This window comes from Halichoerus grypus, chromosome 15 (genome assembly GCF_964656455.1).
Source record: "Halichoerus grypus chromosome 15, mHalGry1.hap1.1, whole genome shotgun sequence".
NCBI lineage: Eukaryota > Metazoa > Chordata > Mammalia > Carnivora > Phocidae > Halichoerus > Halichoerus grypus.
The window spans coordinates 29,259,546-29,280,869 of record NC_135726.1 but is presented as its reverse complement, the minus strand read 5'-3'; the positions used below and the strand labels follow the sequence as shown (position 1 = coordinate 29,280,869).

Here is a 21,324-nt window from a genome sequence, read left to right as displayed (position 1 = left end):
CACAAGAATCAGTTCAGGTTCAATTGATGTAATGACGTCGCCATGGTTACAGAGCTAGTAGGCTGTGTGGATTGGAACTTGTTCTTTTGTCCCATCTGGGCTCTGACACCCACGTCAAACCACCCCCTTCCTCCTATGTGGGTGCTGACCCCCACACTGGGCTCCTGGGCCCTCCTCTCTCTCCCTCACCATGATGCCTCTGCTTCACCTAAAAGCTTTAGGACTAAATTTTTCTGGAAGGAAAGAGAAGAAGATGACAAGAGTGTTCTGTGTGCTTCTTTCTTTTCCCTTTCTTTTTAAAGTTATGTTTCTCTTGCCTCAGAAATAGATGAATAACAAAAATACTATATGTTATAATGAATATACATTTTGAAATATACATTTGTCCCTTTAGCTACTGTAGGTGATAAACCAAAGTGAGCACTGTTATTTTATAGGAGCTGATACCCAAGACCTAATACCCGTTCCTGATTTCCCAGCTCCTGTGTTCAGATCCAGGGGAAATAGCTGGTACCTTACTGATCTGGGCCAGGCACGGCACAGTGTACCCAAAGTGTGCTTTTAGAATATATTCGTTTAGAATGTATTTTCTTTATTATTTATTATTATTAAAGAAAATTACTCTTTGCTTTATTAAGATGTCACAGTCAATTTCTAAAAGGAGCTTTCCTCCATCTCCTCTTAAATAAAATCAGGCAAAAATAAAAGCAACCGTAGTCTGTTGCTGCCTTTTTTCTCTTTACTTTTTAGAATCCAAATCCTACAAGGAGCCCTGTGGAGGGACCTCGGCTGTGTGCTGATACCTGAAATCTGAACTTCATAGCACTTATGAAAAGGAAACAGTTTAGCTCCATTTATAATAATATATTGGTCTACAGAGGAAGTGCAGGCTGAACCCTGCTGTCTCAAGTAAATACTCCAGGGGGTCTGATGGGGAACGTGTCGGGTGCCTGTAATAAATCCGCTGCCCGTGGAAGTAAGTCAAGGCCCTCCTGGCCGTGCCTAAGGACACGCTTAACCGGGGTTGTCACGGTTTTACTTTTAAATTGGAATCTTTGCCCTAATCTCAGAGTTAGACATGACCAGATTTGCAAACAGATTTACAATTTTCACTAATTTTCCAACCAGGACTTCAAAATACACGTAGAGGGGGGAAGAAAAAATACACGCTGGTCTTTCTCCGAGTAGGATGATTTACTTTGCCACAGATGTTTTCCATAGACTGAATGTAACCAGGGAGTTAGGGACTTAAAAAGTGGCTTAGAGACAAACTGTGGGTTTGTTTTTTGTGGAACAGATTATACAGTTCAAGGGGCGTCCACCAAATTCTGTTCATTAACCAGGAGCCAGGTGTGCAGATGGGCTGTGTCAGGACAAAGGTGAGTGTTAGGCAGACATTTTGGCAAACCTCCTTTTTATCTGCCTCCCCCCCCCCCCCGCCCTGTTTATTACTTTTTCCTTGTCACTGTTCATTTCTCTGTTCTCTCTGGCTTCTTTATTTTCGTTTCCTTCAATCCAAATTAAATCTCATTTTCAAATAGCTATCTCAAAGCTTCAGCTGCCAAGTAAAATTTCCATGGCCAAAAAAAAAAAAAAAAACAACGTAAATTGAAATGCATGCTGCTGCTTTTTTTGGTTTTGCTTTCCTTCACCAGCAGTTTGGGGCAGAATGATGAAAGGCCATTTCCTGTCAGGTGACCACGTTCCAGACTCACGGCATTGTCTCTCTTGGCCATGCGCTCTTTATCTTTCTCCCGAGTACTTCTTGATACTCGCTTCCCAGGGTTCCCGGGAGGCCAAAGAAGAAAGTGCTTTGCAAGCTCTGATTCGCGTGAGGGGGCCAACTGTGAAGACTGGGAGCGGGGCCATGGCATTACGGGAGAGCCAGCGAGGCGAGTGGGTGACAGAAGAGCGCTGTATGTTGTGTCCTTATCCTGCTTTCTGCCCGTTTGGCACGTCACCGTTCCATACATGTGTTTCCATGACCACATAAAGGAACCGCCAGAAAGGGCCATCTCTTCACCAACTGCTTTGTGAAGGGGAGAAGAGTTGAATCAGAGCTCTGTGGTAACCACACTCTGACCTGGGTTGAGGGCTGAGTTTACCTGTAGAGCCTGGTCAGTAGTGTTTGACGGATCAGGTTCCCTTCTCTGAAATACCTATGGCTCGGAGCAGCAAGACCCAGAGCACTGTGAACGTTTGATGTGGTAGAGCCTGAAGATCCGCCCTGCTTCTATTTTTGGCGTCAACATGAGCACTCCAGTTGGAGTCTGTTGCCCTGTGAGCAGGAAGAACAGAGGCTTCTAGGAGTTTAAAGCCTCTTGACTGGGGCTCCTCTGGGACTTAACTTGGAGACTGTGGTATCTTTGTAAATCCTCCAGGTGTCCCTCAATCCTGCCCTGATTTAGACGTTTTATTCTAAGGAAAAGCCTTTTGTTATTTCTTCCTCTGACCCCATTCCCTTCCTCCCCCAACTCCTGACTGACCAGCTGAAGTAAAAAGTACCTATAATTTATGGCTTAATCATAAATTCTAAATAATTATACTTTATTACCTCTCATGGGTCTTGAAACGTAGGTGCTATGTTCTGCTTTCTGCCAAGGCAAGGGAATAATAGAGAGACAATAATAAATTACAACTTCAGGCGGCAGTCGGAAAGCTTGAGGAATTGCTATTTCAGTGGAAAGTGCTCGAACAGCCAAATGAGCACCTGTCATGTTTATTTTCACTTTGAAAAGTAGAAACATGACAGCATGGTTTCAACTGCTTGTCCAGTACGAACTTGTGATGTTCTTCTTACCTTCTCAGCAACTACAGTATTTCCTTCTTGCTCGTCATGTTTTTGCAGGGTTGAGGATGTATCTCTCCTCCTGAAACTTTCACTCTAACAATATACCCCCAAATGCTGACATTTTCAAACTTGTGCCTTTTGTCTTGATACCTGATTCTTTTGTATTCAGTAGAATTGGGGAGAGGACATCTTTTGTGGAATTTGCTCCAAGGAGAGGAGTCCCAGGTACTTGAAAGGATTTCCCTATCTCTTATACTTTCTTAGCGTCTCTGTGCATATTTCTGTATCACTGATGTCTTGAACTTTACTTGAGGTGCATGAGTATCTATTGAGGGCCAGGCGCTGTGCTGGAGGCTTTGATCTACTTTCTTTCGTATAATAAGTCCATCAGGTAGGTAGTCCTCTCTCTTGGAGCCCTGTTTTTTTTTTGTTTTTTTTTTTGCCAGAAAAGAAAATTGATGGGCATTGCCTGCTAATGGGTGTGTGGGGGTTTTTAGGGGTCTGAAAATGCTCTAAAATTCATTTGTGGTGATGGTCACACAATCCTGTGAACATGCTAAAATACATTGAATCATATGCTTTCAATGAGTAAAATTATTTGGTATGTGAATTATATCTCAATAAAGCTGTTTTACAGAAAAGAAAAGGAGGCTTCGAGAGGTAAAGTAACTTGTTCAGGGTGATGGACCTAGCGAAGCTTGCGTTAGAATGCAGGTTTTTCTGAGACCAAAGCTCTTCTTTCTTACGTCAAATCGTGCAACTCTACTAATTACATAGTCATGGGATCTTTCTTCTTTCAAAATGTGGAAAAAAATAACTGAACAAGTAATACACCAATACACATATATTCTCACTGTAAAGGATTCGAATACTATGGAATTATATAGAATAAAATTTGGAAGTTCTCTTTTACTTTCTTATCTTGTGCTTTTGTAAATATTAACATAAATATCATTATGCCAATATGATTTACATATATATTGCTGCTACTTTATAAAAAATAGCACACAAATGGGACCTTATTATGTATATTATATCTATTACTGTAGTACTTGCTTTCCCCTCCCCCCCCATGATATATTCTGGAGATCTTTCCCTGTCAGCATCTCATTCATATTGTTATCATTATTATAAAAACAATATGTGGACTAGGAAATAAAAATTCTAACATTGAGGATGATCTAAAACAGAAAGCGAAGAACTCGTTGCCACCTCTCCCCAAGTTCCATTTCTCAGAAGTAACTACTTTTTGGTGTATTTGCATCTTATTCTTTAAGTGATTACCTCCTTAACTCTTAAACACATGCTTAATGCTGCTCTCTCTTCATCCAGCAGCTTGAAGCACCATCTGTTCCTCCATTAAGAAAAATGTGAAGAGAAGTGAAAAATGTGGATGGGTCTCTGACACTCTCTCACTCTGGCAAAGTTTTTCTTTTTTTTTTAAGATTTTATTTATTAGAGAGAAAAAGAGAGCGAGAGTGAGCAGAAGTGGGGATAGGGGCAGCGGGACAAGCAGATCCCACGCCGAGCGATGAGCCTGATGCAGGGCTGGAGCCCAGGACCCTGAGGTCCTGACCTGAGCTGAAGTGAGATGCTTAACCAGCTGAGCCACCCAGTCGCCCCTCACTCTTGCTAAGTTTTATTAGTTAACATTTACTTTTAGTTTTTAGGTTTTGTTTTGTTTTGTTGTAATTGGTTACCTTACAACTGATACATAGGTAGACTCTTTCTTGACTTTTAGGATGTAAAATGGGGGATGAAAGTTCCCTTCAGCCATATCATTAGTTTTACATCATTGAGGATTATAATGTCTACACACTAATCTATACTTTTGCCGCGACTGCCATGCTTTCTTTGTACATGGAATCTGAAATCTGAAAGCCAGTACCTCACAGTGCTTGCATATGCGTCCTTTACTGCAAAAAACAACAACAACAAAAAACAAATGTCAGGTCCAGATTTTATACCAAATCAGAGATCCAGAATCATGCTCCATTTTAGCTTGCTTTGTATTTGAACCAAGACTTTCTTGTTTGGCTCTCCCTCTCCCCCTGGAAGTCGTAATTGCCTTTCTTTATTCTTATTGAAAAAATGATGCCATACTGCTGTCTCTGCGTCACATGATGTTTTTTCTTTTCTTTTTTTTTTTTTTTTAAGATTTTATTTATTTATTTGACAGAGAGAGAGAGAGCGAGAGCAGTGGGCAGAGGCAGAAGAAGGCTCCCCGCTGAGCAGGGAGCCCGATGTGGGACTCGATCCAGGACCCTGGGATCATGACCTGAGCCAAAGGGAGACCCTTAACGACTGAGCCACTCAGGCGCCCCACATGATATTTTGTCTTAGTACTTTTTCAAACCCACCAGTTATAGTTATCATACTGAGATTTCTTCTCATTGCGGTCCTTGGCTATTCTGTTTTTTATCTGGGTCTCATGTCTTTCCCTTTCTTGGAATTTTCAAAAAAGGTCTTCTATCTACTTTATTTTAGGTTTCTAAAAATGTGTAATCTCTATAGCACCTAACACAGTACTTTGAACATGGTGGGTGCTTTAATAATAATTTTTGAATTAATGAGTGGATGAATAAACCAAAGATTGGTACACCCCCACCCCCACCCCCCATATCATGGCAATAAACTTACAGGCAAAAGGAAGTATTTATTCTGTCCTTGAAAGCTCCTAGCTGGCAAAGTTTATGAAGTCCCTCCCCCCACACAGGTGACCATTCATTTAATATTTAGGGATTTCCAGAGACAGATTTTAGAATTTTCCTTGATAGTCCATTCCTTTAGTGACCCATGCTTTGCTTCCTAATATCTAGTCCAAATGACCATGTGGACATCACAGAATTTCCCAAATTGATAACAGTGTCCAGATCAATCTGTACATTCATTCTCTTCCAGATCATTTATTAAAAAAACTACTAAAGGTAACAAAAATGTTTTGGTTTCTCTTAAGCTGAGGATGGATGATTTACTATGAATTTTGAGATCCTTTTATTCTCTCATATTTTGTCTAGCCAGAGTCACCCTGTATCAGGATAAATCTGCATCTGGTTTGGTTGGGTGGAATTTTTCCCTTTGGCTGGCAGTCTTAATATGCCTTCTTTGGCTCTCAATCTATATAACATAATTCCTAAAAGCATGAGCTGTGGAAAAGTTTTTCAGACTTTTAATTTGATTGCATATCCTGTGCGTGTTCTTTGCCATTCTGCAAAGATAGGAAGAATGGCCATAAAGGAAGTTGTTTTTGTTTTTGTTTTTTTAATTGATTCTTCTTGCAGATTTCAGTTCAGGATGAGACTAGGAATGAGTTTCACATTCCTGACATGGTCCCTTGGCACATTTCAAGGCCAGGCATTATACCCCATGATGGAAGATTCCTTAAATTCTTCCTGTGGAATAATTCTTCTAGGCCCTATAAACATTGAAAAAATTTTTAAAAGACCTAAATTATAGTCCTCAGTCAAATCATTGTAGTGGCTTTGTCCTAAAATTCTGTCCTAAAATTGGCTCTGGGACAAACGTTTTTCCTTTTCTTTTGTTTACACTGTTCTCTCCACCTTGTCGGTTTTTTCTCTCCATCTAGGTATATTTATTTAGGACGACATTAAAAAATCAAATAGCCACAATGGCAGGGGCACCAACCAGTGAGCGTGGATGCAATAATTCTTTTTTTTCCCTCTGGACATAACTAGAGTTAGGTTTTTTGAGAGCCACTACTGTATTCTATATATTCTTGCACTACACACAGCACTTAATGCCTTGTACATAACAGGAACTTACCATGTATTTGGAAAGAACACCCTGTTTCCCTCCCCAGGCATTAGCCAGAAACCACAGCTATCATCCTCAAGTACCAGTGAAAAATTAGATGTGAGGTAGGAGTGAGTCAAGAGGGAAGGCAAAAGGTATATGGAGGACCAGAACCAAGAGGTTTAAGTGGCTTCTTCTGTTTCATTCATTCACTTTATTAGGGCAGTTCCGGTCCACACGGAAGCAGTGGGCAGAAGTGATGGCCCTGCGTCTTCAAAGGGGGAGAGTGAAGAAAACGACTCATTCAGGTTTACTCATTTAAGCAACCTCTGACCCTTCTCATCTTTCTGTTTCCCAGGAAGAGTTACAATCTGGAAGATTAAAGGCAGCCCTTGCCAAAGTGGGATTAAAGTTCATTTTGCATATTTAGAAAACAAAAAAGAATGATTAACCTCAAGAATCTGTTCTCTTGGGATACCTGGGTGGCTCAGTCATTAAGTGTCTGCCTTGGGCTCAGGTCATGGTCCCGGGGTCCTGGGATTGAGCCCTACATCGGACTCCCTGCTTGGCGGGAAGCCTGCTTCTCCCTCCCCCACTCCCCATGCATGTGTTCTCCCTGTGTCTCTCTCTGTCAAATAAATAAATAAAATCTTAAAAAAAAAAAATCATCTATTCTCTTTACAACCCAACAACAAACTAAGCATTCCATGAAAGTTAATTTAGAAACAAGATGGGGAGAGTCGTGTGTCCTGAGGCCACCTTCACTTCTGTACTTGTTTTTGTAGGAGAGTTTTCACTCCCATGGAATACTGTATTCGGGGGAAGGTTTACAGAACCATCCAAAGCTCATACTGCCTTCACTGATGGTTATGTGCCATCGTTTTCATTTGGGGAATGAATGCTTCTTTTCTGAGGCTCTCCTCATTGAACATTATCCTTTGGATCTTTCCAAAATAATGATACTTACTGTTTTATTTTTTATTGCTACGTACAAAAGTAGTAGTATATGCCATCCAGTCAAAGATACCATCGATCTGAAGATGTAGTCCAATTTCAGAGATACTAAATATGAAGAAAAAATGTGTACCTTGGAATTGATGAAATACAGTACGTGTTCGCTTTAAAGAATTTACAAACAATAGGAAAGTGTAAATACAAATACATCATATTATCACCTTGCAGGGATAATATTCTTCACAACTATTTGGTTTAATTCCATCTAGTGTTTCTTTATATACTTGGAAATATATGGGGCTTTTTTCTTTTTAGGAAATACCATATTAGATACAATATTTAATATGTTTTTTCCCAATACTCGCATATCTTGAGCATTTTTCCTTGTTAAATATTCCTTGAAATGTGATTTTTAAAAATGGCTTAAATGTTACTCCCGTACTTTTGGTGGTTTGATTTCCAGTGTTTTGATATCATGCATACTGCTCCGGTGAACATCTTTGTACATATATCTTTGCAGCTTAATCATTTCTTTAGGAAAAATTACTAGAAGTGGAATGCTTAGGTGAGAGGAGGGTATAGCTATTTTAAAACTATACATATTATATTGTCAGACTGTCACAAGATTGTTTTCAATGTACATTCGCACCACAGTATATGAAATGTGGCTATCAGTTACTACCACCAGCCTCCTTTTCCTCACCCTTGATAATACTTGGCATTACAATTTCAAAGTATTTTGCCACTTCAGTGAGTAAAAATAACATGCTGCTGTTTTAAATTACATTTTTATTATTTATTTATTTATTTAAAGAGTTTATTTATTTAAAGAGTTTGTTTATTTTATTTGCCAGAGAGAGAGAGAGAGAGAGAGAGAGAGAGATGAGAGTACAAGCAGGGGTGCAGCAGGCAGAGGGAGAAGCAGGCTCCCTGCTGAGCAAGGAGCCTGACGCAGGACTCGATCCCAGGACCCTGGGATCCTGACCTGAGCCGAAGGCAGACACTTAACCAAGTGAGCCACCCAGATGCCCCAATGATGATGATTTTTTATACTTGCATTAAATAACCATATTTGAAATTATTTAACTACTTTTATGCTCACTGGTAATTTTTATAATGTGGGTTTTTTTTTCTTTTAAAAATTTATTTTTTAAATTGAGGTATAATTGACACATAACATTATATTAGTTTCAGGTGAAATGATCTCCACAGTAAGTCTAGTTAACATCCATCACCTTATATAATGTGAACCCGAATACAGGAAACCTCATTTATAATAGAGTTGGGAGGGCAGAAAGGGGAGCTCTCATGCCCTACTAACTCATCCTCAAGTCAGATGCCTGTAGGAAGATGCTCCTTTATTGCCCCAGCAACAGGGAGGAAGATTATCCCCTTGCCCCACAACAGCCCAACCAATGAGGAACTGCCACAACTCACCAATGAGAAATCGTCACCACCCTGAACTCTCGCTTTCTTCCAGTGGACTTTTGTTCAAGCAGCCCCTCCCACCTCCTCCTCTTCCTCTATAAAGTAGTGTTCCTCTTCTTTGATCTCTGAAACTGTCTGTGGTTTTGCCATAGTTCATGTGTCCCAAATTGCAATTCCCCTGCCATTCTTGAGGAAACCCATTTTGTTGGTAAAGTAACTGGCTGTTTTATTTTCAGGGTCAACAGTAACAAGAAGTATGTATTTTTTGGTGATAAGAAATTTTAAGATTTACTTTCGTAGCAATTTTTCATCACATTACATCCCCATGACTTTTTATTTTATAACCAGAAAACTGTACCTCTTGAACCCCTTAACTCATTTCCCCCACTCCTCATACCCCATCTCAGGCAATCACCAGTCTGTTCTTTTGTATCTTTGAGCATATTTTGTTGTTGTTGTTGTTTTTTGTTTTTGTTTTAGATTCCACATATAAATGAGATCATATGGTATTTGTATCTGTCTGCTGACATAGTTCACTTAGCATAATGCCCTCAAGGTCCATCCATGTTGACGTAAATGGCAACATTTCATACTTTTTTATGGCTAGATAGTGTTCCATTGTATCTATATACCATAATTTCTTTATCCATTCATCTATCAGTGGACAGTTAGATTGTTTCCATATCTTAGCTGTTTTAAATAACGCTGCAGGGAATATGGAAATGTGTATGTCTTTTTGAATAAGTGTTCTCATTTTCTTTGGGTAAATACCAAGAGGTGGAATTGCTGGATCATAGAGTGAATCTATTTTTAATTTTTTGAGGAACCTCCACACTGTTTTCCATAGTGGCTGTACTAATTTACATTGCTATGAACAGTGCAGAAGTTTTTTTTCCACAACCTTGCCAGCATTGTTATTTCTTATTTTTTTGGTAATAGCCATTCTGACGGGTGTGAGGTGATATCTCATTGTGGTTTTAATTAGCATTTCCCTGATGATTAGTGATTTTGAGCATCTTTTCATGTACCTTTAGAAAAATGTCTATTCAAATCTTCTGCCTATTTTTAATTGGATTGCTTGTTTTTTGCCTCTGAGTTGTAGTTCTTTTTTTTTTTTTTAAGATTTTATTTATTTATTTGACAGAGAGACACAGCGAGAGAGGGAACACAAGTGGGGGGAGTGGGAGAGGGAGAAGCAGGCTTCCTGCTGAGCAGGCTGTGTTCTGTTGTCCACTCTATCTTCCATCATTTTCATTGAAGTGACACTATTAAAAAAATCAACTCCAAGCAATCTTTCCTGATCGCAGACTGTTCCATCTTCATTTCTACTTGCTCCATTTTCAGATGCAGTACCTTCTTAAATCAAGTGTCTTCTTAAAATACTGAGCATTTTATAAAAAATTTGTCTTCTCAGTTTGAGTAAAACCTTTTGAGCAGAGATAGTTTCAAAGTAGTTCTTTTCCTTTGAACTGCAGTGTTTTCACATGAGTCTGGTGATTTGTCCCTCTCTGTTTCTCCTTATAGAAGGAGGAGTAGTACTGGTTTATAGGCACATTGGTGTTGAGATTGTTGCTTTTGAAAACTTGGCATACATTCCTGGCCAAATCCTTCAGTCGAAAGGAGGAAGGATGAAAACGTATCTGTCCTTCCATGGCCAGATAAGAGATTTCATGAACTGTAGTGTCTTGTGTGGTGTAGATGCTTGCCGTATGGGCAAACCATGACCGCTTTTGACCATCCTCGGTATACCTGCTTGCTCCGGTTTCTCACCTCAGCAATGCCAGGCTTCTTCTCAAGGTGGCAGCTTATACCAGCAACATGTCCTGGGGTCTCTGAGTACCACAGGTTGCCTGCATTTAAGGCCACCCCGCAGAGGCAGGAGGTCTGCCCTGTGGGTGCCTTGTAGCCGGTCGTACCCTCCCATTCTTCTTTTGAGTTCAAGGGAGAGTGCTGCTTCCAGGATTGGCTTGCTGTATTTACCTGGAACTGCTCTGTCAGCGTGGACACTCAGGAGGCAGCCCGCTTTGCCCCTTCTTTAATCTCATCCCGCCTAACCGTATCCAGAAACACCCCTTGCAATTTCTGGCATATTAAGCACCTTTCTCTAATATTTAGTGCTGACAAAAGTTTTGACCTAACTGAATAGTCCCCTGACCGTGTCCTTGGGGAAGCTGGGAATGGGGCAGGTCGAGAGGCCTGAGTCTGTACCGACATCTTGCTGGGAAGCTTCCCCTCCCCCCTTTTGTTGGCTGTTAAATTCTGAATATGTTCTCAGTCATGGATGTCCCCATGTCTAGGAAAAATAAGGTCATAAATATTAAGATTGAGCGATGAGAATGGACAGGTAAGTAAGAATGAAAAGCTTCAGTGACTGCGTGAAGCCAGGAAGATTGGATTTCAGTATTGGGCCTATTTAGCTCAGAAGTGTGCCTTTAGCGAAGCTCCTGATTGTTACTTTAAGAAATTTGGGATGAAATAGCCCAGGTAACACACTGGACAACAAAACCAAGGAAGTAAGGGGCTGGGTTAAATTTGGGGTGACCAACTGTCCCGGTTGGTCCGTGCAGGAGGGGATCTCAGTAAGTGGGGTTTCAGGAGACTCGTGGGCATGAATTGGTCACCCTAGCGGAAATTATGCCTTTGCATCTATGGTCTTTTATATATGAGATGAGATTTCATGCTACAGTGGACGTCCAGAGCTCTTTTCACCCACCGACAGAGCACACAGCATTTAGCCAGCAAAGAGTGAGAGCTTCTTTTCTATTTGTTTTGTTGAATAAATTCTACAAACTCAGATTCCACTTGAATATAGAATCAGTCCATTTTTAGCTATATTCTGAAATAGCTCTGGCAGATAGACATTCTTGCATGTTTTCTTCCTAGAAGTGATGAGGAGGCGTCTTTTGTAAAGCTGGAAATGTCTTTAGCGTATCTTTTAAGATGTACATACCATGAAGCCAGAGCCACTTGTACAGACTTAGAGTTTTAGATAAATTAGAAGCTCGTGAGTGAAAATTACAAGGTTCTTTCTAGAAGCCATAAAGGATTAGAGACAATTGGGAGCAATTTCAAGAATTGTTTGATTAGGAGGTTGCCAAGGATTTCAATAAAGGTACGGGCCTCAGTGTCTTAACTTCCAGTGTTGCGTTTGCCACTCGGCTGCATCAGGCTAGTTGCCCCTCAGTGGAACAAAACCAGTGTTCATTAAGATATTTTCTCTCTGGGGCGCCTGGGTGGCTCAGTCAGTTAAGCGTCTGCCTTCAGCTCAGGTCATGGTCCCGGGGTCCTGGGATCGAGCCCCACATCGGGCTCCCTGCTCATCGGGGAGCCTGCTTCTCCCTCTCCCCCTGCTCCTCCCCCCCGCTGGTGCACTCTTTCTCTCAAATTAATAAAATCTTTTTTTTTTTTTAAAGATGTTTTCTCTTTCTTTATGATGTCCGTGGATCCTAGTATTAATAGCGTAGGAGCAGTAAGACTTCTATTTGGGTAGATGAGAAGGGCATTTATGTATTTCTTAGAAATTAATTTCAACCCTTTATGGGAATCTGGCCGAGGGAACCTTCTCCAACCTCTGCTTTTTGTTTTGTTTTGTTCTTTTGATTCTGAAACTCCCTTTAGGCGAAATAGTCCAGGTTAACCAGAAATCCTCAGGTGTATCCTTAAACAGAGGCCTCAGAGGGGGACAAACTGTGAGAGGGAGACTTGTCATTTAGCCTTCTTCATCAGACTTGAAGCCGCGCTTCTGAGCCCATCTGCCGAGGTTGGATCAGCTTTGATCCTCCATTCCTTCCTTGTCCTTTTCTTTGAATTTAAAACTCCATGTTTGTCACTGTTGTCTCCATCCTCACCTTTCACTGCATTTTTTAATACTGTTTATACAACAACCTATTGTTTTGTGACTTAATCATCTTCAATCAATTTTTGCTGTGAAAACCCCCAAAATTGCTCTTAATTTCTCTCTCTCCCCTGCTTCACTTATCTAGTCTATTAGCAGGTCTTACTGTTTTTCTCTAAAACATTCTGAATCTGATGACTGCTCACCATCTTCCCCTCTGTCCCCGTGGTCCAAGTCACCATCAGCCCGCATGGATTATGGCAGCAGCTTCCCTGCTGGTCTTCCTGCTTCAAAGCCTGCCCTTCTCAGTCCTCCCTCTTTTCCAGAAAGCTGCCAGAGTGGTCTCTTCAGACTTGGATCACATTTTTTTCCCCGCTTAAAATTTTCTAATGGTTTCCCATTGTATCTAGACTTAAACCCCAAATTCTGACCATGACCAACGGAGGCCGCCTTCATCTGTTCCACTTCCCCTCTCCACCTTGAGCAGCAAGCTATAGTCTCAAATACAACCAGCTTGTTCCCACCTCTCATTCCAGACATTGACATTGCCTGGATCTTCATTATTCAGATCTCCGGCCAAGTTAACTCTCCCCAGCCACGGTTCCATATACAGTAGTGCATCATTCCCGCACACCCCCACTAACTCTTACTCTTCTTAAATTATCCTTTGTTTTCTCCATAGCAACTCATGTCTGAATTTCTCGTTTCTTTACTTATTCTGTATCTCCCCCATCATAATATAATCTCCATGAGAGCACGGGCTCCGTTTTGTTCATGGTGCTTGACCCAGAGTAGTTGCTCATCCAAATATTAAATCAAGTGATGCAAATAAGTGTTTTCTTTTGCTATGAGAACACCCTGGGAGAGTAACTGTGTAGTTATATACCTGTATATTGGTCTCAAGAGTGTGAGCTATGGAGTCTTAAAGAATTTTCCAAAGACTTTTCAGTTGATAATTAAAAAAAAAATAGTTTATTTTTTAGAGCAGTTTAAAACGGTTCCAAGCAAAGTTGAGCAGAAAGTACAGAGCGTTGCCCAGTACCTCTGTCTCCATGCATACACAGCCTTTCCCACTGTCTACATCCTGCACCAGTGTGGGACATTTGTTGTAATTGATTAACCTACATCGACACATCATTATCACCAAATCCACCAGAGTTTACTCTTGGTGTTGTATATTTTATGGATATGTTTTATAGATTTAAAAAATGTATTATGACCTATATCTGCCATTACAGTATCACACAGGATAGTTTTACTGCCCTAAAAATCCTCTGTAATCCCTTATTCATGCCCTCCCCCACACTCAACGCCTGGCAACTTTTTATTTTCTCTGTAGTTTGTCTTTTCCAGAATGAAATCTTACAGTATATAGCCTTTTCCGACTGGCTTCTTTCACTTATTAATATGTATTTAAGTTTCCTCATTTCTTTTCATGACTTGATAGCTCATTTCTTTTTAGTGCTGAATATTATCCTATTGTCTGAATGGGCCACAGTTTATCTCTCCACCTACTGACAGACATTTTGGTTGCTTCCAAGTTTTGGTAGTTGTTGATAAAGCTGCTATAAACATCTGTTCACAGCTTTTTGTGTGGACATAGTTTTCAACTCATTTGGGTGAATATCAAGGAGGGCAATTGCTGAATCTTACCGTGAGAGTATATTTAGTTTTGTAAGAAATCACCAAACCAAATGGCGTTCCAAAACAGCTGTATCATTTTGCATTCCCACCAGCAGCGGATGCATGTTCTCTTGTTCCATTATTTTTGTCAGCATTTGGTGTTATCAGTTATCAGTGGATTTTGGCCATTCTAATAGGTGGGTAGTAGTATCTTGTTTTAATTTGCACTTCTGTGACAAATGATAATGAGCATCCTTTCATATGCTTATTTGCAACCTGTATATTGGTGAGGTGTCTGTTCAGGTCTTCTGCCCATTTCTTCAATAAAGTTGTTTGTTTTCTTGTTGTTGAGTTTTAAGAGTTCTTTGTATTTTGAATTACAGTCCTTTATTGAACATGTCTTTTGCAAATATTTTGTCCCAGTTTGCAGCTTGTCTTCTTCTCATGACAGTGTCTTTCACAGAACAGTTTTTAATTTTTCTGAAGTGCAGTTTACCAATTATTTCTTTCCTGGGTTGTGCCTTTGGTGTTGTAACCAGAGTCATCACCACGCCCAAAGTCATCTAGATTCCCTCTTATGTTATTTTCTAGGAGTTTTATGCATTTTATATTTAGATCTATGATCCATTTTGAGTTAATTTTTGTGAAAAGTGTAAAATTTGTGTCTAGATTCAATTTTTTTTTTTTTTTGCATGCGGATGTCCAGTTGTTCGAGCACCATTTGTTGAAGAGAATATCTTTGCTCCACTGTATTGCCTTTGCTCCTTTGTCAAAGATCAGTTGACTGTATTTATGTGACTCTTTTTCTGGATTCTCTTTTTTTTCTGTCGTTGATCTATTTGCCTGTTCTTTTGCCAATAAAACATTATCTTGATTACTGTAGTTTTATAGTAATTCTTGAAGTTGGGTAAATAAATCTTCCAACATTGTTCTTCTTCAATATTGTGTTGGCTATTTTGCGTCTTTTGTCTGTCTGTATAAACTATAGAATCAGTTTGTCAGTATCCCCAAAATAACTTGGGATTTTGATTGGGATTGCATTGAATTTATAGATCAAGTTGGGAAGAACAGACATCTTGACAATATTGAGTCTTTCTGTCCATGAACATGCAGTATCTCTCCATTCATTTAGTTCTTTGATTTTATTCATCAGGGTTTTTTGGTTTTCTTTTCTTTTTTCTTTTTTTAGTAGAGAGAGGGAGGGAAGACAGGGAGGGGCAGAGGGAGAGGGAGAGAGAGAATCTTAAGTAGGATCCATGCCCCAGCATGGAGCCTGAAGCAGAGTTCTATCTCACAACCCTGAGATCCTGACCTGAGCCGAAATCAAGAGTTAGATGCTTAACTGACTGAACCACCCGCATGCCCCTTTGGTTTTCTTTATGTAGATCCTTGTACATATGTTTTTACTTTGAAATTCCACTTATTCATTAGGAAAGTGATTGACTTTTGTATATTAACCTTATATCCTGCAGCTATGCTGAAATTGCTTATTAATTCTAGGAGGGTTTTTTTTTGTTGATTCTTTTGGATTTTCTACAGAGACAGTCACATCATCTATGAAGAAGGACAGTTTATCTCTTCCTTCTCAGTCTGTATACCTTTAATTTTCTTTTTTTGTCTCATTGTATTAGCTGGCACTTCTAGTGTGCTATTGAAAAGGACTGATAAGAAGAGACATTCTTGCCCTGTTCTCAATCTTAGTGAGAAATCAAGGTTAAGTGTGATGTTAGCTGTAGGTATTTTATAGATGGTCCTTATAACATTGAATAAGTTACTCTCTAGTCGTAGCTTACCGGGAGTTTTTATTATGGATTTGTGTTGGATTTTGTCAGATGTTTTTTTCTGCATCTGTTGATATGATCATGTGCTTTTTCTTCTTTATCCTGTTGATGTGATGGATTATATTAATTCATTTTCAAATATTGAGCCAGCCTTGCATACCTGGATAAGTTTCACTTGGTTGTTGCATATAAGTCTCTTAAGATGTGTAAAAAAGTATATAAAATATACATTGTTGGTTTCTATTTCTAATATTTTGTTGAGTATTTTGGCATTCATGTTCTTAAGAGATATTGATTTGTAGTTTTCTTGTAATAGATTTGTCTGGTTTTTCTATTAGGGTATTGCTGGTCTCATAGTGAATTAGGAAGTCTTCCTTCCATGTTTTTCTTCTGCAAGAGTTTTTAAAGAATGGGTATAATTTCCTCCTTAAATGGTTGGTATTATATGTTGGCTAATTGAACATAATTAAAAAAAAAAAAAAGAATTCACCAGTGAACCCATCTGGGCCTGGTGCTTTCTGTTTGGGAAGGTAATTAATTTTGATTCAATTCCTTCAGTACACATAGGCCTATTTAGATTATCTATTTTTTATGTAAGTTTTTGCAGATTGAGTCTTTCAAAGAATTGGTCCATTTTTTCTTTCTTTTCTTTTTTTAAAGATTTTATTTATTTGAGAGAGTGAGAGAGAGCATGAGCAGTGGGGAGGGACAGAGGGAGAAGCAGACTCCCTGCTAAGCAGGGAGCCCAAATGCGGGGCTCTATCCCAGGACCCTGGGATCATGACCTGAACTAAAGGCAGGTGCTTAACCAACTGAGCCACCCAGGTGCCCCAAGAATTGGTCCATTTCATCTACATTATGTATGCCTACAAATTTGTAGGCATAGAGCTGTTCATAGTTTTACTTTATTTGCCTTTTAATATCCATAGGATCTGTAGTGATGTTCCCTTTTTTTTTTTTACATTAAACTTTATTTTTATTGAAGTATAACATGACATACAAAAGAGTATGTAAATCAGGAGTGTAGAGCCAGCTATACTTAGTGTGTTTTTTTTATTTCTGGTATTAGTAATTTGTGTTTTTCCTATTTTTTTTTCTTAGCCTAGATAGGGGCTTATTGATTTTATTGGTCTTTTCAGAGAACCAGCTTTGTTATATTGACTTTCTCTGTTGATTTTCTGTTTTTCATTTCATTGATTTCTGTTCTAATTATTATTTTTTTTCTTTTAGATTTAATTTGCTCTCCTTTTTCTAATTTCCTAAGGTTGAAGCTTATATTATGGAGTTTAGATCTTTCCTTTGTAATATATTGCATTCAGTGTGTTAATTTTTACTCTTCAAAGTGCTTTGGCTGCATATCACAAATTTTGATGTTGTATTTTCATTTTCATTTAGTTAAAAATACTTTAAAATTTCTCTTGATATTTCTTCTTTCACCATGGTATTTAGAAGTTCTTTAGTCTCTTAAGTATTTTGAGATATTCTAGCTGTCTTTATGTTACTGATTTCTAGTCTATTTCCTGTATGGTCTGAGAGCAGACATTGTATGATTTCTATTCTTTGACATTTTTTTTTTTTGGGGGGTCCCAGAATATGGTCTGTCTTGGTGAATGTTCCATATGAGCTTGAGAAGAATGTGTATTCAGCTCTTGTTGTATGAAGTAGTCTATAGATGTCAGTTATATCCAGTTGATTGATGGTATTCTTGAGTTCAACTGTGTCCTTATTGATTCTCTGCCTAATGGATCTGTCCATTTCTGATAGGAGATGTTGAAATCTCCAGCTATAATAGTGGATTTGTCTGCTTGTCCTTACTGTTCTGTTAGATTTTGCTTCATGTAATTTGACTCTCTTATAAGGTACATACACATTAAAGATTGTGATATCTTCATAGAGGATTGACCTTTTATCATTATGTACTGCCCTTTTTGTCCTTGGTAATTTACTTGTTTTGAAGTCTGCTCTGTCTGAAATTCATATAGGTACTCCAGCTTTGTTTTGATTATTGTTAGCACAGAATATCTTTCTCCACCCCTTTATTTTTAATTTATATGTGACTTTATAGTAGTGAATTTCTTATAGACAACATATAGTTCTTGTTTTTTTTTTAGTTGTGTTTTGTTTTTTCATCCACTCTGACAATGTCTGTCTTTTAATTGGTGTGTTTACTCCTCTGACATTAAAAGTGATTATTGATATAATTGGTTTAATAGCTACCCTATAGTTACACTGATCAGTAGTATCTCATAGGTCATTGATGCCCTTTGATTTGCTATTTGTTGCCCTTGTTCTTTGTTCCGATTTTTCTCTTTGGACCTCATTTCTTCAGATATTTTTTTTTTGTCAATCTCCCTCTTTTTTTATTTTTAAAGATTTATTTATTTACTTGAGAGAGAGTGCACATGCACACGGGAGCGGGGAATGGGCAAAGGAAGAGGAGAGAGAGAATCCGAAGCTGACTCCACACTGACCGCAGAGACTGACTCAGGGCTAATCCCACGAACCATGAGATCATGACCTGAGCTGAAACCAAGAGTTAGATGCTTAACTGACTGAGCCACCCAGGTGCCCACCTGTGTAATTCTTTTTCTTCTGAGAATCAAATTATAGTTATGTTACACTGATCAGTAGTATCTCATAGATCATTGATGCCCTTTGATTTATCTGTAGTCTTTATTTCTCTGTGTGCTTCACTTTTGGGTAGTTTCTATTTCTATGTATTCTAGTTCACTGATTTTTCTGCAGTGTCTAAAGTGCTATTAATCTCATTCAGTGTGATTTTTTAAATTTCAGATACATTTTTCATCTTTAGAAGCTTCCTTTAATTTATTTATATGTATGAAAGATGTATATGTGAAAGAAAGATATGTATACATCTTATATATATGTGTCATATATGTCATATATATCTTTCATTTCTCTTCTCCGTTACTTTTTTTATAAGATTTTATTTTTTATTTAAAGGTTTTATTTATTTATTTGAGAGAGCAACAGAGAGAGTGAGAGCACAAGTGGGGAGGAGAGGGAGAAGCAGGCTCCCCGCTGAGCAGGGAGCCCGACGCAGGCCTCAATCCCAGGACCCTGGGATCATGACCTGAGCTGAAGGCAGACGCTTAACCGACTAAGCCTCCCAGGTGCCCCAGATTTTACTTTTTCAAAAGATTTATTTTTGAGAGGGAGGGGGAGAGAGAGCATGAGGAGGGGAAGGGTCAGAAGGAGAGGGAGAGAAGTGGACTCCCCACTGAGTGTGGAGCCTGATGTGGGGCTTGATCCCACGATCATGACCTAGCCGAAACTAAGAGTTGGACGCTTAACTGACTGAACCACCCAGGTGCCGCTATAACATTTCATTTTTAAGTAATCTCTGTACCCAACATGGAGCTCAAACTTATAACCCTGAGATCAAGAGTCATAAGCTCTGCCAACTGAGCCAGCCAGGCACCCCTCTTCTCTGTTACTTCTCAAGTGGATGCTGGATATTGTGAATTTTATTGGGTATCTGATTGTGTTAAATTCTTTTGAATAGTGTTGGACTTTGCTCTAATGACTAAACTATTTGGAATAACTTGGGTACTTTTGAGGCTTGCTTTTAAGCTATTAAGTGGATCTAGGGCAGCCTTTGATGTAGAACTAGTTTAGCTCTACTACTAATGCTTTTCCAAGGACTCTATCCATTATCTCATGTAGTAGGAGCCATTCTGACTGCTGAGAACACAAAATATCCCCAGCCCTGTGTGAGCTCTGAGATTTGTTCAGCCTATTGTTTGCTGATGCTTCTTTTCCTGCCCTTGGGAAGTTTTCATTTCCACCTACACACGTTAGTGCTCAGCCATAGACTTGGAAGGAACCCTTCTACAGATGTCTGCTTGTTTTCTCTCTGTATGGGTTCTCCTATTCCAGTATTCTGTCTTACAGTCCTTGTTGCCTGGCTTTCCTAAACTCCAGTCTCTGTCTTCACAATTCCACAAGAAGGAAAACTGAAAACTCTGGGTTCTGCCTGACTCCCCCCCCACCCCGCTCTACTCTGGCTTTGAAACTGTTCCAGGTTTGTAAGCTAGGGCAATTTTAGGCCTCACCTATTTTGTTTTTCTATCTTTGGGATTGTATCTTGCTCTCTTTTCCAGTGTCAGAAATGTTTGTTTCCTATTTTTTTGGTCCATTTTTATAGTTGTTTAAGGTAGGAGGGCAAACCTTGTCACTGGTACTCCGGAATGTCCAGAAGCAGGAGACCTTCAGTTGACATTTTGCATTTCCATTATTTTGTTTAGAAGTTAATTTTGCTGCCCTGTAAGGGGTGTGGTGGTTTTGCCGTTTAGTTTAAATCGTTATGAGTGTTGGTATCTTGGTAAGAAGCCTCTGTTACCTATGTAGGAAATCACCCAGTGCTGGGGAATAGTACTGTTCCCCTCTCTGCTTTGTAATAGAGGAAGTGATGTCCTAAGCAGAGGTGATAGAGATGTTGCCGGACATGTGGCATCATTTCCTAGAGTACGCAACAACTTGGCCATTGGTTTTTCTTCCACTGTGTGTGGTTTTAGGCTTCTTCTTCAGCTGATGAATTCACCACCTACTCCATTCTTGGGCTGTGAATCCATAGGCTTGAATTCTGACCTGAGTGCCAAAACTTTGCCAACTGCTGAGTTGGTTGGTTTTTTGCCTGGAAAAGTTGTTAGGGCAAAATTGATACTTTGATTGGGGAGAGAAAGAGGCAGATTTTCAGATGAAAGCTGTTCCACCCCAAATAGTTTAAAAAAATTTTGGCTTATTATCTAAAGGCATGGGTAGAATTTGATGTATCATGAGAATGAGAAAGAAGCTCATAAATAGTAAACTTAGTGATGAGTGGGCATCATAAGACCACACATAAGTAGGGTAACCATGTATCCTGTTTGCTAAAGACAGCCCTGAACACCTGTTGTCTTGGAATAATTAACATCCCCTTTTGCTCTTGGAAGTGTCATGGTTTTGATGTCTCTCTCTCTATACTTATATACACACAAAGTCATCCTAGTTGTAAAGAATGGTTTAAAGAATACAAAGTAGGTGTTAATTCCCTGGTTATTGTTGTCCTTGAATGATGGATTTACTGTTTACTTTGTATTTTTGTTGAATAGTTTATAGTGACTAATAAATGTGTGTGTGTGTGGTTTTATTTTTTT

At 39.3% G+C, this 21,324-nt stretch overlaps 1 protein-coding gene across 2 annotated transcripts in view; it reads left to right on the top strand.

Annotated features, from left to right (window-relative positions):
- Positions 1 to 21,324, top strand: part of FTO (FTO alpha-ketoglutarate dependent dioxygenase) — a 368,954-nt gene that overhangs the window by 135,384 nt on the left and 212,246 nt on the right. The window lies entirely within an intron of this gene.